Source organism: Sorex araneus, chromosome 4 (assembly GCF_027595985.1).
Source record: "Sorex araneus isolate mSorAra2 chromosome 4, mSorAra2.pri, whole genome shotgun sequence".
In the NCBI taxonomy this organism is placed as follows: Eukaryota; Metazoa; Chordata; class Mammalia; order Eulipotyphla; family Soricidae; genus Sorex; species Sorex araneus.
The window spans coordinates 89,738,372-89,753,427 of NC_073305.1; the positions used below are offsets into that span (position 1 = coordinate 89,738,372).

A 15,056-nucleotide genomic window follows, 5' to 3' on the forward strand; every position below is an offset into this window, starting at 1 on the left:
AGAATGGGATATTATTCTGTCATAAAAAACAAAGAGGTTCTAACATTTTCTACAGTCTGCATGAACTACAAAGACTTTTTATTGGGCCAGTTCCAACAGGACAAATACTGTATGCTTCAACTTTGGTCAAGTAGGTATGTAGAGTCAGACTAAAACGGGTCGATGGTGTAGGCTGACGGGAGAATAGTCATCATTTAATGGGATTTAGAATATCAGTTATGCAAGATGAAAAATGTTCTGAAGAGGCCGTAGGGTGATTGATGGTAGTTGTGCAATGTGAACATATTTACTGTCCCCAAGAGAACACTTAAAAATACCCCAAAGACCAGGTTTGTTAAACGAAGTACAGTGATAGGAATGTATTAACTTCAGATCATACTGAGGTTGCCTATTCTATCTTAGTACAGGGTAAAAACAAAACCAAAAAAAAAAAAAGCTGGGGGCTGGAGTGATTGTAGAGCTGATAGGGCAGTTTCCTGGCGCACATTTGATCTGGAGCATCCCATATGATCCCTCAAGCACTGACAGGAGCGAACCCTGAGTGCAGAGCCATGAGTAACCCCTGAGCACTGCTGGGTGTGGCCCCCAAACAAAGTCCCAAAGAGTAAATTCTATGTTAAAAATATTTTACTACAACTCAGGGGCTTGAGCCTGTACAGTGCTTAGGGCGTTTGCTTTGCATGCGGCCGACCCGAGTTCGATTCTCAGCATCCCATATGGTTCCCCGAGCACCACCAGGAGTAATTCCTGAGTACATGACCAGGAGTGACCCCTGTGCATTGTCAGGTGTGACCATAAAAGCAAAAAAAAAAAAAGAATATTTTACTACAACTCTATTCATTGTTGGGATGGGGGAGAGGGGAGTCAAGTCCTTAAATATCTCAGAGGATAAAAAAAAAAGAAAAAAATCCCAGACAATAAATTTGGTGATTCATATTTGAGAAAAACTTCTTAAAGGAGGCTTGCCCCAAGAAATGTGAAGTGGAGCAAGGAGAGCCTCTTCAACAAATGGTGCTGGCATAACTGGACAACCACATGCAAAAGAATGGACTCAGACCTTGACCTGACACCATGCACAAAAATTAGATCAAAATGGATTAAAGACCTCAACATCAGACCACAGTCCATAAGGTACATCGAAGACAAGGTCAGCAAAACCCTTCATGATATTGAAGCTAAAGGTATCTTCAAAGATGACACGGAACTAAGCAATCAAGTAGAAACAGAGATAAACAAATGGGACTATATTAAACTAAAAAGCTTCTGCACTGCAAAACACACAGTGACCAGAATACAAAGGCAATCTACAGTATGGGAAAGGATATTCACCCAATACCCATCCGATAAAGGGTTGATATCAAGGGTATATAAGGCACTGGTTGAACTCTTCAAGAAGAAGTCATCCAACCCCATCAGAAAATGGGCCAAAGAAATGAACAGAAACTTTTCTAAGGAAGAGATATTAATGGTCAAAAGGCACATGAAAAAATGCTCTGCATCACTAATCATCAGGGAGATGCAGATCAAAACAACCATGAGATACCACCTCACACCACAGAGAATGTCACACATTCAAAAGAACAAAAGCAACCGCTGTTGGAGAGGATGTGGGGAGAAAGGGACCCTTTTACACTGCTGGTGGGAATGCTGACTGGTCCAGCTCCTTTGGAAAACAATATGGACGCTTCTCAAAAAATTAGAAATTGAGCTTCCATTTGATCCAGAATTCCACTTCTGGGAATATATCCTGGAGGAACAAAAAAGTATAGTCGAAATGATATCTGCACTTATATGTTCATCGCAGTACTGTTTACAATAGCCAGAATCTGGAAAAAACCCGAGTGCCCAAGAACAGATGGCTGGTTAAAGAAACTTTGGTACATCTATACAATGGAGTACTGTGACGCTGTTAGAAAGGATAAAGTCATGAACTTTGCATATAAGTAGATCAACATGGAATGTAGCATGCTAAGTGAAATGAGTCAGAAAGAGAGAGACAGACATAGAAAGATTGCACTCATCTGTGGACTATAGAACAACAGAGTAGGAGACTAATACCCAAGAATAGTAGTATATAATACCAGGAGGTTGGTTCCATAGCTGGGAAGCTAGCCTCACACGCTGGGGGAAAGTCATCCCAGATAGAGAGGGGAACACCAAGTAATATGTGATTGGAGATCCTGCTCGGGAAGAGAGATGCGTGCTGAAAGTAGACCAGAGACTGAACAGGATGACCACTCAATACCCCTATTGCAAACCACAACACCCAAAAGGAAAGAGAGATATCAAATTGGAATTCCCCGCCACAGAGGTGGGGTGGTGTGGGAGGGATGGGATTGAGGGGGTGGGAGGGATCTGGGTTCATTGGTGGTGGAGAATGGACACTGGTGGAGGGATGGGCTCTCAAACATTTCATGAGGGAAAAACAAGCACGAAAATGTGTGAATCTGTAACTGTACCCTCACTGTGACTCACTAATTAAAATATAAATAAATTTTTTAAAGAAAGGAGGCTTGCCCCAAATCATACCTGGTTTTTCATCTCCCTCTTCCACTTCTATTTCCATTGGATTGTTAGGCATTCCTGAAACCATTCCCGGATGATACCCAGGTGGATACAGTTGAGATTTGTATTCCCCCTCCCATGAAATAATAACACTTATATGAAAACTTGGCCGTTTTAATCATTCTGTTGTGCTATATCAGAACTGATGGCTGAATCATTGTGAAGGCCCATGAAAGTAGTTTTTTCTGTTATAACTAGAAATTATTTGCACAAAAATTCTGAAAAAAATTATTATAAGTCATTTAATAGTTCATCACAACTAATATCTTCACTGACCCAGCCCCCATCCCCACCCCAATGTCTATTACCTTTAAGAGTTGTTTTATTCTGGGCCAGAGTGATAGCACAGCAGGTAGGGCATCGGCCTTGCACATGGCCAACCTGAATTTAATCCCCGGCATCCCATATGGTCCCCTGAGCAATGCCAGGAGTAATTTCTGAGTGCAGAGCCAGGAGTAACCCCTGAGCAACAACACTGGGTGTGACCCGAAAAGCAAAATAAATAAATAAATAAATAAATAAATAAATAAAAGAGTTGTTTCATTCTGTGCTACTCTAATGAACAAAATTCTTTCCAGGAACCAAAATTGTAAATGTATGACACACACACAAAAATAATGAAAGAAAAATCACAATATCTTCTTAGGAGAAAATTATTGGAAATGTTCCCACTTATATCTCAAGTCTTCAAGCATAGGATAATTCATTAATGTCTATCAAGAAGAACCTTTTCACATGCTAAGTGAAATTTGTCAGAAAGAGAGGGACAGACAAAGAATGACTGCAATCATTTGTGGAATATAAAGTAACATAATAGGAAACTAACACCTAAGGACAGTAGAGATAAGGGCCAGGAGGATTGCTCTACAGCTTGGAAGACTCACATGCTGGGGAAAAAGGCAGCCAGGATAGAAAAGGGACCACTAAGTCACTGATGGTTGGAGGGATCATTCAGGATGGGAGATGTGTGCTGAACATAGTCTATGGACCAAACATGATGACCTCTAATTACCTGTATTGCAAACCATAAAGTTCAAAAGGGGAGAGAGAGTAAGAAGAAATGTACCTGCCACAGAGACAGGGGAGTGGGGTAGCAGGGGAGGGGGGTGGCGGTGGGAGGGATACTGGGAACATTGGCAGTGGAGAATGGGCACTGGTGGAGGGATGAGTGCTCGATGATTGTATGACTGAAACGTAATCATGAAAGTTTGTAAGTTTGTAACTGTAGCACTGTAGCACTGTCCTGTCCTCCCGTAGTTCATTGATTTACTCTAGTGAGCACCAGTACCGTCTATTTTTGGCATATCTTATACACCATGGGAAGCTTGCCAGGATCTGCTGTGCAGGCGGGGAACTCTAGGTAGCTTGCCAGGCATTTTGAGAGGGACGGAGGAATTGAACCTGGGTTGGCTACATGCAAGGCAAACACTCCACCCATTGTGCTAACTGCATCTCATAGTAATTCAAGTTGAAAAGAAAAAGAAAGAAAAGAAAAGCCTTGTTAAAAAAAAAGACTTCAGCATTGGTCTAGGCAGGAGTTGTGTTATAGTTTACAGAATCAAATAGACTTCCTGGAAAATATTTTGTGGGAAATGGGTCCTGGGAACACTCCCTGCAGCATTTTGTCTCGTGGTGTGGACACAGGAGCCGCCTGGATCCCTCTCAGTGGTATTTGGGGTGTTAGGGTGTTAGTGATCAGATTCAAGACCTGACATATGCAAGGCATGTGCTTTACTACTTAGGTCTCTCCCCTGTTCTGGAAAACAGTTTTAAAAAATGTTTTGATCATTCTGAGATTGTAACCCAAACGTGAAAGCTTGTAACTATCTCACAGTGATTCAATAAAATTTTTAAAAAACGCTTTCTAGTAAGGCATTAGAATATTCTAGTTATTTTAAATTCTGTAACCTTTTTTTCTGGGACTTAAGACCACACCCCACAGTGCTCGGGGTTTATTCTTGATAGTTCTCACCAGGTGGTGCTTGGAGGACCTTATAAGGTGCAGGAGATTGAAACCATCTTAGCCAGATGCAGAAATCAAGAAAATGGCTTTTCCTGGCCCCACATGCTGAGGGAAAAGATGGAGAGGGGACTATTAAGTAAGTGATGATTGGGAGGATCGCCCAGGTTGGGAGACAATGTGCTGAAAGTAGACCAAGGACCAAACACAAACATGTACAGACCTCTTAGTATCTGTATCACAAATAACAATGCCCCTAATTAGAAATAGAGTAAGAAAGACTGTACCTGCCACAGAAACAGGGAGTGGGTTAGGGTGGGGGTGGCAGGTGGGACACTGGGCACAATGGTGGTGGAAAATGTGCACTAGTGGAAGGATGGGTGCTCGAGCATCATTCGAATGAAACGCAATCATACAAGTTTGTAACTATCTCACAGTGATCCAATAAAACTTGTTCTATAGCACTGTTGCTGTCGTCCTGTTGTTCATCAATTTGCTCGAGCGGGCACCAGTAACGTCTCCATTGTGAAACTTGTTGCTACTGTTTTTGGTATATCAAATATGCCATGGGGAGCTTGGCAGTCTCTGCCATGAGGGTTGGGATACTCTCCGTAGCTTGCCAGGCTCTCTAAGAGGGATGGAGGAACCAAACACCCTACCCGCTGTGCTATCGCTCCAGCTCCCCTATTTCATTTCAGTAAAGTATCTTCTCCAGTAGCTTCTGGGAGTATATTAAGAAGATAATTTGTTGCCACCTTGCAATGTCTAAGAATGCTTTTATTCTTCCCTCACATTCATTAGATAGTTTTAGCTACATGAAGAATCTGGATCTGGAATAATTTACCTTCAGAACTTTAAAGAACCTCCACACACACTCCATTGTCACCTGGCTCTGTTTCTGCTGAGATACCTAGGGTATTGTCAGGCCTATTCCTTTGTATGGGATCATTTCCCCCCCCTTTGTATAAAGTTTTAAGATCTCTCTCCTAAGTGAACTGAAATTTCATGAGACTACTTTGTTTTATGGGATGGAGCGATAGCGCAGCAGGTAGGGCGTTCGCCTAGCATGCGGCCAACCCAGGTTCGATTCCTCCACCCCTCTTGTAGAGCCCGGCAAGCTACCGAAAGTATCTCGCCCCCACAGCAGAGCCTGGCAAACTACCCGTGGCATATTCGATATGCCAAAAACAGTAACAACAAGTCTCACAACGGAGACGTTACTGGTGCCTGCTCTAGCAAATGGATGAGCAACCAGATGACAGTGATACAGTGATACTTTGTTTTATGTCTATTCTCATCTACTGTGCTAGGGACATGGTAGACCTTTTTAGTCTGTAAATTCAGGTCTTTCTATTCTGAAATTTTTCTTCAGTAAATTCTTTGATGATTCCATTACCTCTATTATAATATGTGTTTTGGATCTCAGTATGCTAATTTCTACCTAAAAGGAGAGGTTTCACTTAAAATTTACAACTCAATCCAGTAACATGAAATTGTAGTTTACTTTATTGAGGGAAATCATCGCTAGACTATGAGCATACAATTCAATTGGTTGTCATTGAAAAGACAGTTTATTGAGGCCAAGGAGATATAGCAGGTAAGGTGTTTGTCTTGCAGGTGCTCAGACCCAGGTTTGAACCCTGAGCCCTATCAGGAGTGATCCTTGAGCACAGAACTGGGAGTAAGGTCTGAGCAAAGCTGCTCTGGAAGGAAGGAAGAAAAGGAAGGAAAGAAGGAAGGAAGGAGGGAAGGAAGGGAAGGAGGAAGGGAGAAAGGAAGAAAGGAAGGAAAGAAGGAAGGAAGGAAGGAAGGAAGGAAGGAAGGAAGGAAGGAAGGAAGGAAGGAAGGAAGGAAGGAAGGAAGGGAAGGAGGGAGGAAGGAAGAAAGGAAGGAAAGAAGGAAGGAAGGAAGGAAGGGAAGGAGGAAGGGAGGAAGGAAGAAAGGAAGGAAGGAAGGAAGGAAGGAAGGAAGGAAGGAAGGAAGGAAGGAAAGAAGGAAGGAAGGAAGGAAGGAAGGAAGGAAGGAAGGAAGGAAGGAAGGAAGGAAGGAAGGAAGGAAGGAAGGAAGGAAGGAAGGAAGGAGAGAGGGAGAGAGGGAGGGAGGGAGGGAGGGAGAGGGGAAAGGAAGGAGGAAGGGAGGAAGAGAGGGAGGAAGGGAGGGAGGGAGGTCAGTTGTTTTCAGAGTCCAGTGCCTCCAAGAGCAGTCATGCTACATAACACAGAGTGAAAGAGAAAGCACTGGATCTGGTCAACTGGCAGAGTGAGAAGAAAATGTGGAAAGGGGCTTCATTTGGTTTTCATGGGAATTTTCAGAGAGACAGGGTGAGCTGCCTAAGGATTTGGATAGTTTGGGTAATTTCAGCAGGCTCTGCAGACAGAGAAGCTATCCTGAGGTTCCTGATACTTGGTCTAGATCTGATTGAAGCAGCACAAGACTGGCCCAGAGCATAAGAGTCTGATAAAGCGGTGGTTGAGGTGGGCTCTGAATTCATTGCTTGCTGTGAAAGTCACTCTTTTTTTCCTATTTTTTTGGGGGGGGTCACACCCAGCGATGCACAGGGGTTACTCCTGGCTCACGCACTCAGGAATTATTTCTGCCGGTGCTTGGGGGACCATATGGGATGCTGGGAATCGAACCTGGGTCGGCCACCTGGGTCACCCTCCTACATGCCCCTCCCCCCATATGCATAGAAGTAGAAGAGCTTCAGGCCTGTCAACAGGAGGCCCCTCCGGAGTGAACAACAGCATGGGGCTGGGGATGTGGTTCAGTGAGAGACCTTGGGTTGAGTGCCTGGTGCCCCAAAAGTCAAAACACACCGAAGAACAGCAGCTCATCAATCCTGCCCTTATAAATGGAGCAGAAAGGGAGCTGGTACAGGGGACTTCACTTTTCTTCCACTTTCTTACTGGGTGTTTATTAGGCTGCATGGGACTTCTGAGAGGCAGATGATGCCTGTTGCAAGGATGGGGTCAGGGGGCAATGGTGGAGATGCAATGGCAAGGCACCCAACTCCCAGAGAGCTTCCTCCCTTCCTCAGACAGGCCACTAACACTCTACTCTTGCAAAATAACCACAGACCACATAAGACTTTGCTGCTGCTTCTTTGGGACCACAGATCTGCACAAGGAACTCTAATCTCCAAAACAACTGATTTCACATCCCACACTGGACCAATATTGACAATAATGAACAAAGAGAACAGTTAACATGTTTCCAAACGTTCAATGACAAAAAACACAAACACACAAAGGCTTGAATAAATAGATTCAATGATGTTCCTAGATAGGAAAATACAATTTCACAAAGATAACAGGGCCTGGGAGAGAGAGTGGCAGGTAAGGTGCTTGCCTTGCACCAGTTAGCCCTGGATTCAGTCAGTACTGACACCACACCAGGGTGTGGCCCCAAGCCAAATGTGACAAAGGGTTCTTCAATTCCCAGTTTTTTTTAAAAAGGAAGGGGATAACAGTAACCTTCATAAAGTCATAAATATTAAGTTATTGTTTGAACTATACTTGGTGTAATTCCTACCATACAGTAAATATTCAAATGAATGGCAGTTGAACCAGACAGATGGTACAGGGGTAAGGGTCTTGTCTTGTGTATGTAGATCCTTTGAAACCCAACACTGCATACATTATTCCTCAAGAGCCAAAGGTCTTGGGTTCAATATCCACCACCAAACACACACACACACACACACACACACACACACACACACACACACACACACACAAAGAACTGTCTTTCTGCCCCCAATTTTTTAATACTATGAATATTTAAGTAGATCAAGATAAAATTGTGTCCAAATTTCTTTGTAATGTGACAGGTAAAGACTGTCCTTATTGACAAAAATAATAAGCTAGTTCTTCAGCTGGTTTGGTATAATGCTTATGCTAATTAAATGAGACATACACATTATTGTCTAGAACACTGCCTGGCTTACAGTAAATGCTCAATAAAAAAAAATTTGTAGCATCTCTAAATGAAAGTACCAAAAGTCTTTTCTCATGTTAAGATATATTAATAGGCAGGCTCTAATAAAAAATTAAAATTTTCCTGCCATTAAAATATAATGCTGTCTTATGCTAACAAATAGAAAAAATAAGGTATTTTAATTTTTTGTCTATCAACATTAATTCTTTGGGGAATTATACTTGTGTTATTTAGAAAACAATTATTTGATACTGAAAAACAAATAGTTCAATAAGTACAACATAGAGATCAAATAAATGAGAATTGGCTTAAATTGTTTCATTTATTCCCAAGCCCATAACATTGTTACCAAATCAAAAGGAAGAATGTGCTACTTCATCTTAGCACAAGCTTTCTTCCTAATATGGTATAAACAATTTTAAAGTTCTTACTGTATGACATCTTAGGGTGTGTATTTTCTTAACTCTCAGAGGAATATTAGTAACATATCACATGCCTGCTCTTTTTTTAAGTCCAAGTTGCTCCCTGGCTTTTATTTAGAGTCCAGGCTCCTTACATTGTAATTAAGCAGTGATGCAATCTGAACTTGATTTGTATCTGAAGTAATCACGATCTTACAATAATGTTTGCTTTGAGTTTTGTGTTTTAGAAATGAAATTTTTTTTTGGTGCTGGGGCTTAGGTACAGGTCCTCAAAGGTATATGTAAGACAGGTGTTCTAACATTGAGCTATAAGAGCTATAAGCCCAAACCCTAGAAATTCTTTCAGGTGTCTTTCGAAAGTATCACAGATGTCCTCAAGCAACATCCCATTATTTGTTGCAAAACCTTGTTCACCACTTTGGTGTCATTTATGAACATCATCTACCTAGGTTAGCAGGCTCCACAAAATGTGAGTTTCTTAGAAGGATCCTGATATCCAGTCCATTCTCATCTCTGACAGTTCACCATTTCTTCTTAAGTGCAAATGCTGGAAAATCCGAATGGTGGTGACCATGCACTGGTATCTCCCTTAATGACAGACTGACTTGCATTGGGAAAAAGAGGTTTTGTCATGCTAAAGGGAAGGGGAGATGGCTGGAAGAGGGTATGTGGGAAGAGATGGTGAGTGTACGAGAGAGCTGGAGCACCGAAGGCCATGCTGTGCGCACATAGGCAAAAGGGGTATAGGATGTGGAAATGAAGGAACTAGTTCCCTGCAAATAAAACTATATGTGTTTGATAGCTTAAATGGAAATATTAGTGTAGACAAAGAGATTAAATTCTGCTTTAAAACTGAGTGTGCACAACCACTGCTCTCCACACTCTCTGGCTGAGCCTCACCCATGAAAACCCAGGTATGTGGGACCTATAACTGAAAACTCCAGGTTCAATGGAACCAGGAATGGGTGACCTTCCCCCGTGTCCCCCTGATTCCAGCAACTTGGCAATCATGTCCAGTCAAGCCACCTCTGGCTGGCGCCATATAATCTCATCAACAGCCATGATCCAGAGACTCATTGTCTTTCTCTCTTGGAAGAGAGCATAAAATAACTCACCACAGTCATGCCACCAGACCTGGCATCAGGCTGTTTCACTTGGGGCAACCCGGAAGGGGCAGGTGAGGTCTCTCCCTGCCCCAAGGGACTCAGCCCTGGCAGCCAAAAACCTCCAGAACTCAACTGCTGCCATGCTCACGGCCACTCTCTACATGCTCGGGTTGAGCGTTACCCAGGAATAAACCTATTCCTGGACCATGCGGCCATGACATCTCATACCTTACACCACTCATATTCCAAGAGTAGCACACCACATATTTGATGGGGTTTAAAGTAGAAGCCAACCAACCTTAGAGGGAAATATATCTTTACACACACACACACACACATACACACACGACTCAATTTTTAACAATATCATTAGTAATTATTCGTAATCTCTTATGAAAGGGCTAATGACTCCTAGGCGAAATACAACAATCTTCACACATTCTCCTCTAAGGAAAGTGCTTTGAAGCACTTTCAGCAGCTTATTCATAACAAGCAATACAAAATAAATTATTTCAGTTCTATTTGGGGGCAGATTGGTGTTTGGGATGGAAACATCCAAAATATGGTGGTGGGAAGGTATGTAATGGTGATGGAATTGGTGTTCAAATACTAAATGTAATCAAATATTGTGAACTACTTTATAAAAATAAAGCAAAATTAAATTTTAAAAACTGAGTATGCAGAAAAAGCTCTGCACTTTCGTTCAGACTCACAATCTATTCTTTCCTATATCATCTAGATCGAGCTAATTTGATGGGCAAGCACAGATCCATTAGTTGCCTGAGAAGGCCTTCCTTGGCCCCTCTAAATCTCCCAATTATATTCTTCTAGGTTGAATTTTACATGTATTTGTGTGATTCCTTTACTATTTTCACCCACTGGACTCTAACTTTCTTTTTCTTTTTTCTTTTTACTTTATTCAAGCAACTTGTCTTACAAAGTTATTCACAACAGTGTTGTTACAGGCATTCAATATTCTAACACCAATCCCATCATCAGTAACTATCCTTCTTCTATCTCTCAATTTCCACCCCTGCCCCCCCCCAAGCCTTCCCCTTTAAGAGGCACAAATAATTTATACTGCTTGTTACAACTAAATGGCTAGTGGAATTTTCAAAAATATTTTACAGGAAAAGAAAATTTGTGAAATCTCCCCATTGGGCCATTAAGTTCTTGTCTGACTGTTTACTAAGCTCTGTTGTTGGTAGTTGAACAATCTGTTTTTATTGTTTTTATTTATTGAACTTAGTTGACTTCAATGTTACTTTCCCATCTAGTTTGGAGTGCTCCTTTTGGGATGTTGGTGGTGTGGAATTTGGAGGTGGTAATGTGGCTATGTATGCAACCACATACTCCAGAAACTCTAGAATCTGTAGAGCTGAGTTTACATAAGGGCACCTGTGAGGTGTGGGTGTGTCTGCTGAAGTATGGGGTGGGGGTGCAGGTGGAGGGAGGCTGCTCTGAGAAGACCCCAGAGTTCTCAGCCTGAAAACTGGTGTACTTGGAAATCTCATCGGTTTGGTGTCTCTACTTAGTTGAGAAGCAGTGGAGTTGGGCCAATGGCACAGTGTCAGTGTGGGGTGTGGGTGTGGCTGCTGGGGCTTGCATCTGTTCTGAGATTTAGTTGTGAATCTGTCGAATTGGATGGTGACCCCTGACTCCGGATCCAGCTTCCACTTGCTAGACTCCTCCATGGCACATGTCTAGGCCTGGGCTCTAACTTTCCTAACTTTGCTACTGAGAAAGACCTTGGTTTTTTTTCTTTGTTTGTTTTTTGGCATTGAATTGTATCCTGGTGTTTGGCAGAGTGCCTGGCACTTAGTGGCATCTGAGTAAAAGTTATTAAATGAATGGACAATTGCACATTTTAATTGGAAAAGTCACTGTCATGGAAAAATTTTAAAAGAAAAAAAAAACACAGTCAGGCTGGGAGCATACTTGAAGTGGTAGAGAACTTGTTAGCGTGTATGAGGCCCTGGGTTTCATCCACAGCTGCACAGCACCGCCTGAGCTTTCATCCTCAAGCACCACCAGGTCACGTGTTGGTGATTCCTAGCACTGGGTACCACTAGAAATGGCCACACACAGACACACACACACACACACACACACACACAGATTCTTCTAGTAGAAACAGTAGAAAGCTGCCTACATTGACTCTGAACTCCCTTGTCAAAAATAGCTGTTGTCTGAAAGCAGAGAGGGAGAACCCAGGACTGATAAACTTCTGTAAAATGATTGTGGCGAGGCCACTGAATAGGACTTTTTGTTGCTCCAGAAATGGCAGTAGGCCTTTCTTCAAAGATAAAGGGTTTAACTAAGAACCCCCCAATGCTGATGAAAGTTTCCCCAATGAGGTGTGATATATGCACCCCCTTACATGGAAAGTAGGTCTTACTAGGAATCTGCACAGAGATAAGAAGTTACCTACCTTCTCTCCAGCACACCTGAGCTGAGAAACAGCAGAGCAGGAAGTGTCGCCATGGGGAGGGGGTGTCTGCTAGTAACAGTGAGAGGCCACCCTTCCATGACAGGGGAGGTATTCATACCCTCTCGCCCAAAATAAGATGTTGGACCACTGGCACAAACATTTAGGAAGCTGGAGAGTGCCTGGTAGGAAGGGATGGTTTGGCTGGTCATCCCCAAGGCTACTTAAGCGCCCAGAAGGAGGTGAAGGTGCCAGGTTTTTTTGGAGGGGGAGGGGAAAGAAAGATCAAGATGAACCACAGAAGGGGAGCCCACACTCCTGTTGTTCGGTATTACAAGGATTTGTGCATTTACAGTAGATGCAGTACCCATTGCTTATGACAGTCGCTGGGGCAATACTTTGCTGGTGTCCTGCCTCATGCCCAACCCTTACTTCCTCCCCCAGAGGGTGGCTTATTGGTAAGGAAGCAGCAGCAATCAGAGGCTGGAGGGGATATACAGCCACTGGCCAGAGCTGGGAGTAGAACAGATGATCAATTAGAGTCACACCTCACAGTTGACACGCCTGGGAACCTTCTGATTGGAACCCCTGGGATCCTATGAAGAATACACTAGAGTGCTCTGCCACAATGAAACAATGAGTGCGAGTAACTAGTCTTTGAAAATCCAGCCTCAGTATTGTACTCAGATCAGATATTATAAATCCAGGCCAGAGATGTAGCTCTACAGTTACACTTGCTTTGCATCTGCTTTGCATGCGGGAGACCTAGGTTTGCTTCCCGTGTGGCATGATTCCTGGGGCACCCAGCAATGCCTGATGTAGCCAACAAACCAAACCAAACCAAATCTGATCTCACAAATCCTTGGAAGACTGCAAAAAGAAAAGCAATTGTCAATTAGGAATCTTGAAAATATGGTTATTTGACCTATTCCTTAGTATCTTTGTAAAGGAATTTATTACAAGGCAAAATAAATTTTTCTTTTTTGTACTCGTCTGGCAATGCTCAGGGCCTACTCCTGACTCTATGACTCAGGGATCATTCCTGGAGGACTCAGGGACCATATGGGGTGCCAGGATCAAATCTGGGTCAGCCATGTGCAGGGCACACACCTTCCTTGTACTATCACTCCGCCCCTGACAGATTAAGTTTACCACTGTGAATAGCCTAGATTCTGTCCTCACTCATTCTGGTGTAGCATCCATATAGGTATGCCTTGCTCTTGGCTAGAGTTGTACTCATGAACTGCTCTTCAGTAAAATGTTATGATTTCAGTATAGCATACAGACTTCATATTTAATAGAAACCTATAACTAATTCATTGTGATCCTGATTTTAATTCCCTGAGCAACACATCATCATCATCATCATCATCCCGTTGATTGTTGACTTTCTCAAGTGGTCTCAGTAACGTCTCCATTCATCCTAGCCCTGAGATTTTAGAAGCCTCTCTTTACTCGTCTTACACAACGATGCTGCATTGGAGGCTCTTTCAGGGTCAGGGGAATGAGACCCAGCATTGTTACTGGTTTTGGCATATGAATACACCATGGGGAGTTTGCCAGGCTCTCCCATACGGGCAGGAAACTTCCGGTAGCTAGCCAGGTTCTCCCAGAGGGAGAAGTAGGTTATAAGATGTCTTTCAGGAGCTTGGTTTTAAGTCTCTGGATGTGAGCCATTGGTGGGATTGCACGGCGCCAGGGGCAGTACTGGGTGTGATCACCTAGGTACTGGAAAATGGGAAATCTGGGCAAAAGAGGCCCAGTCCCGATCCGAGCAAGCTTGGAGGTGTCAGCCCTGGGTCCCACACACCTGGGTTCCTCTGCCGGTTCCTTCATGCGTGAGGCTCTTCCGAACGTGTGGAGAGGGGCTTTGAGCATGGCTGTGGCTAGTGGCAGAGAGTCTTTTGCCCTCATACCTGGCTGTCTTCCCCGGGGCCCCTCAGAGGGGGTGGGCTGCAGCTTCCCTCGCCACCCCGAGCAGAGCTCCCATGGCCGAAGACCTCCGGAACCTAGCCGCAGCCATGCTCGAGCAACACATACAGTTCACTAAGCAATGCCAGTAGTAACCCCTGAGCACAGAGCTGGGAACTGTCCCTGAGCACTGCCAGGTATGGCTCAACCCCCTCTTTTCCCAATAACAATGAAAAACAATCAATCCAAAGAGGTTTATTATTTTAAAATTAGTGGATACTAATTAATCTTATATCAGAGATATCTGTATTATATATGTGTGTATATATATATACACACACATTTCAATTCTGTAAACATTTTTCTACCATTCTTTTCTTAGAATACATTTTATAGCAAGAGTTTCATTTTAACTTGGTTCAAACACCCCACTTACCATCAGAATGTGCATTTCTCTCTACCATTGTCCCAAGGGCCCCTCCCATCACCCTTCCTGAGGTAAACTCAGTTTTGTGAACCAACTCTCAGATTCTGTTTCCTTTGGCAATTTGTTCCTTTGATGTGTTTCAGGGATATAAATGTCTTTCAAAATAGTATTTGGGGACACTTAGAGTAGATGCAGAGAAGTGGAATTGCTGGGTCGTATGGAAACCTACTTCTTAGTTTTTATTTTTTTCTTTTTGGTCAGGAACCGACGGTGGCGGAAAGGTGCCAGGCGGGGGCTTCAG

The 15,056-nt window shown here is 43.1% G+C and overlaps 1 non-coding gene across 1 annotated transcript; it reads left to right on the forward strand.

Annotated features, from left to right (window-relative positions):
- Positions 1-274: 274 nt before the first annotated feature.
- Positions 275-409, forward strand: LOC129404642 (small nucleolar RNA SNORA66). Its single transcript, XR_008630018.1, has one exon. It is a non-coding gene; the product is annotated as a small nucleolar RNA SNORA66 (small nucleolar RNA).
- Positions 410-15,056: the final 14,647 nt, after the last annotated feature.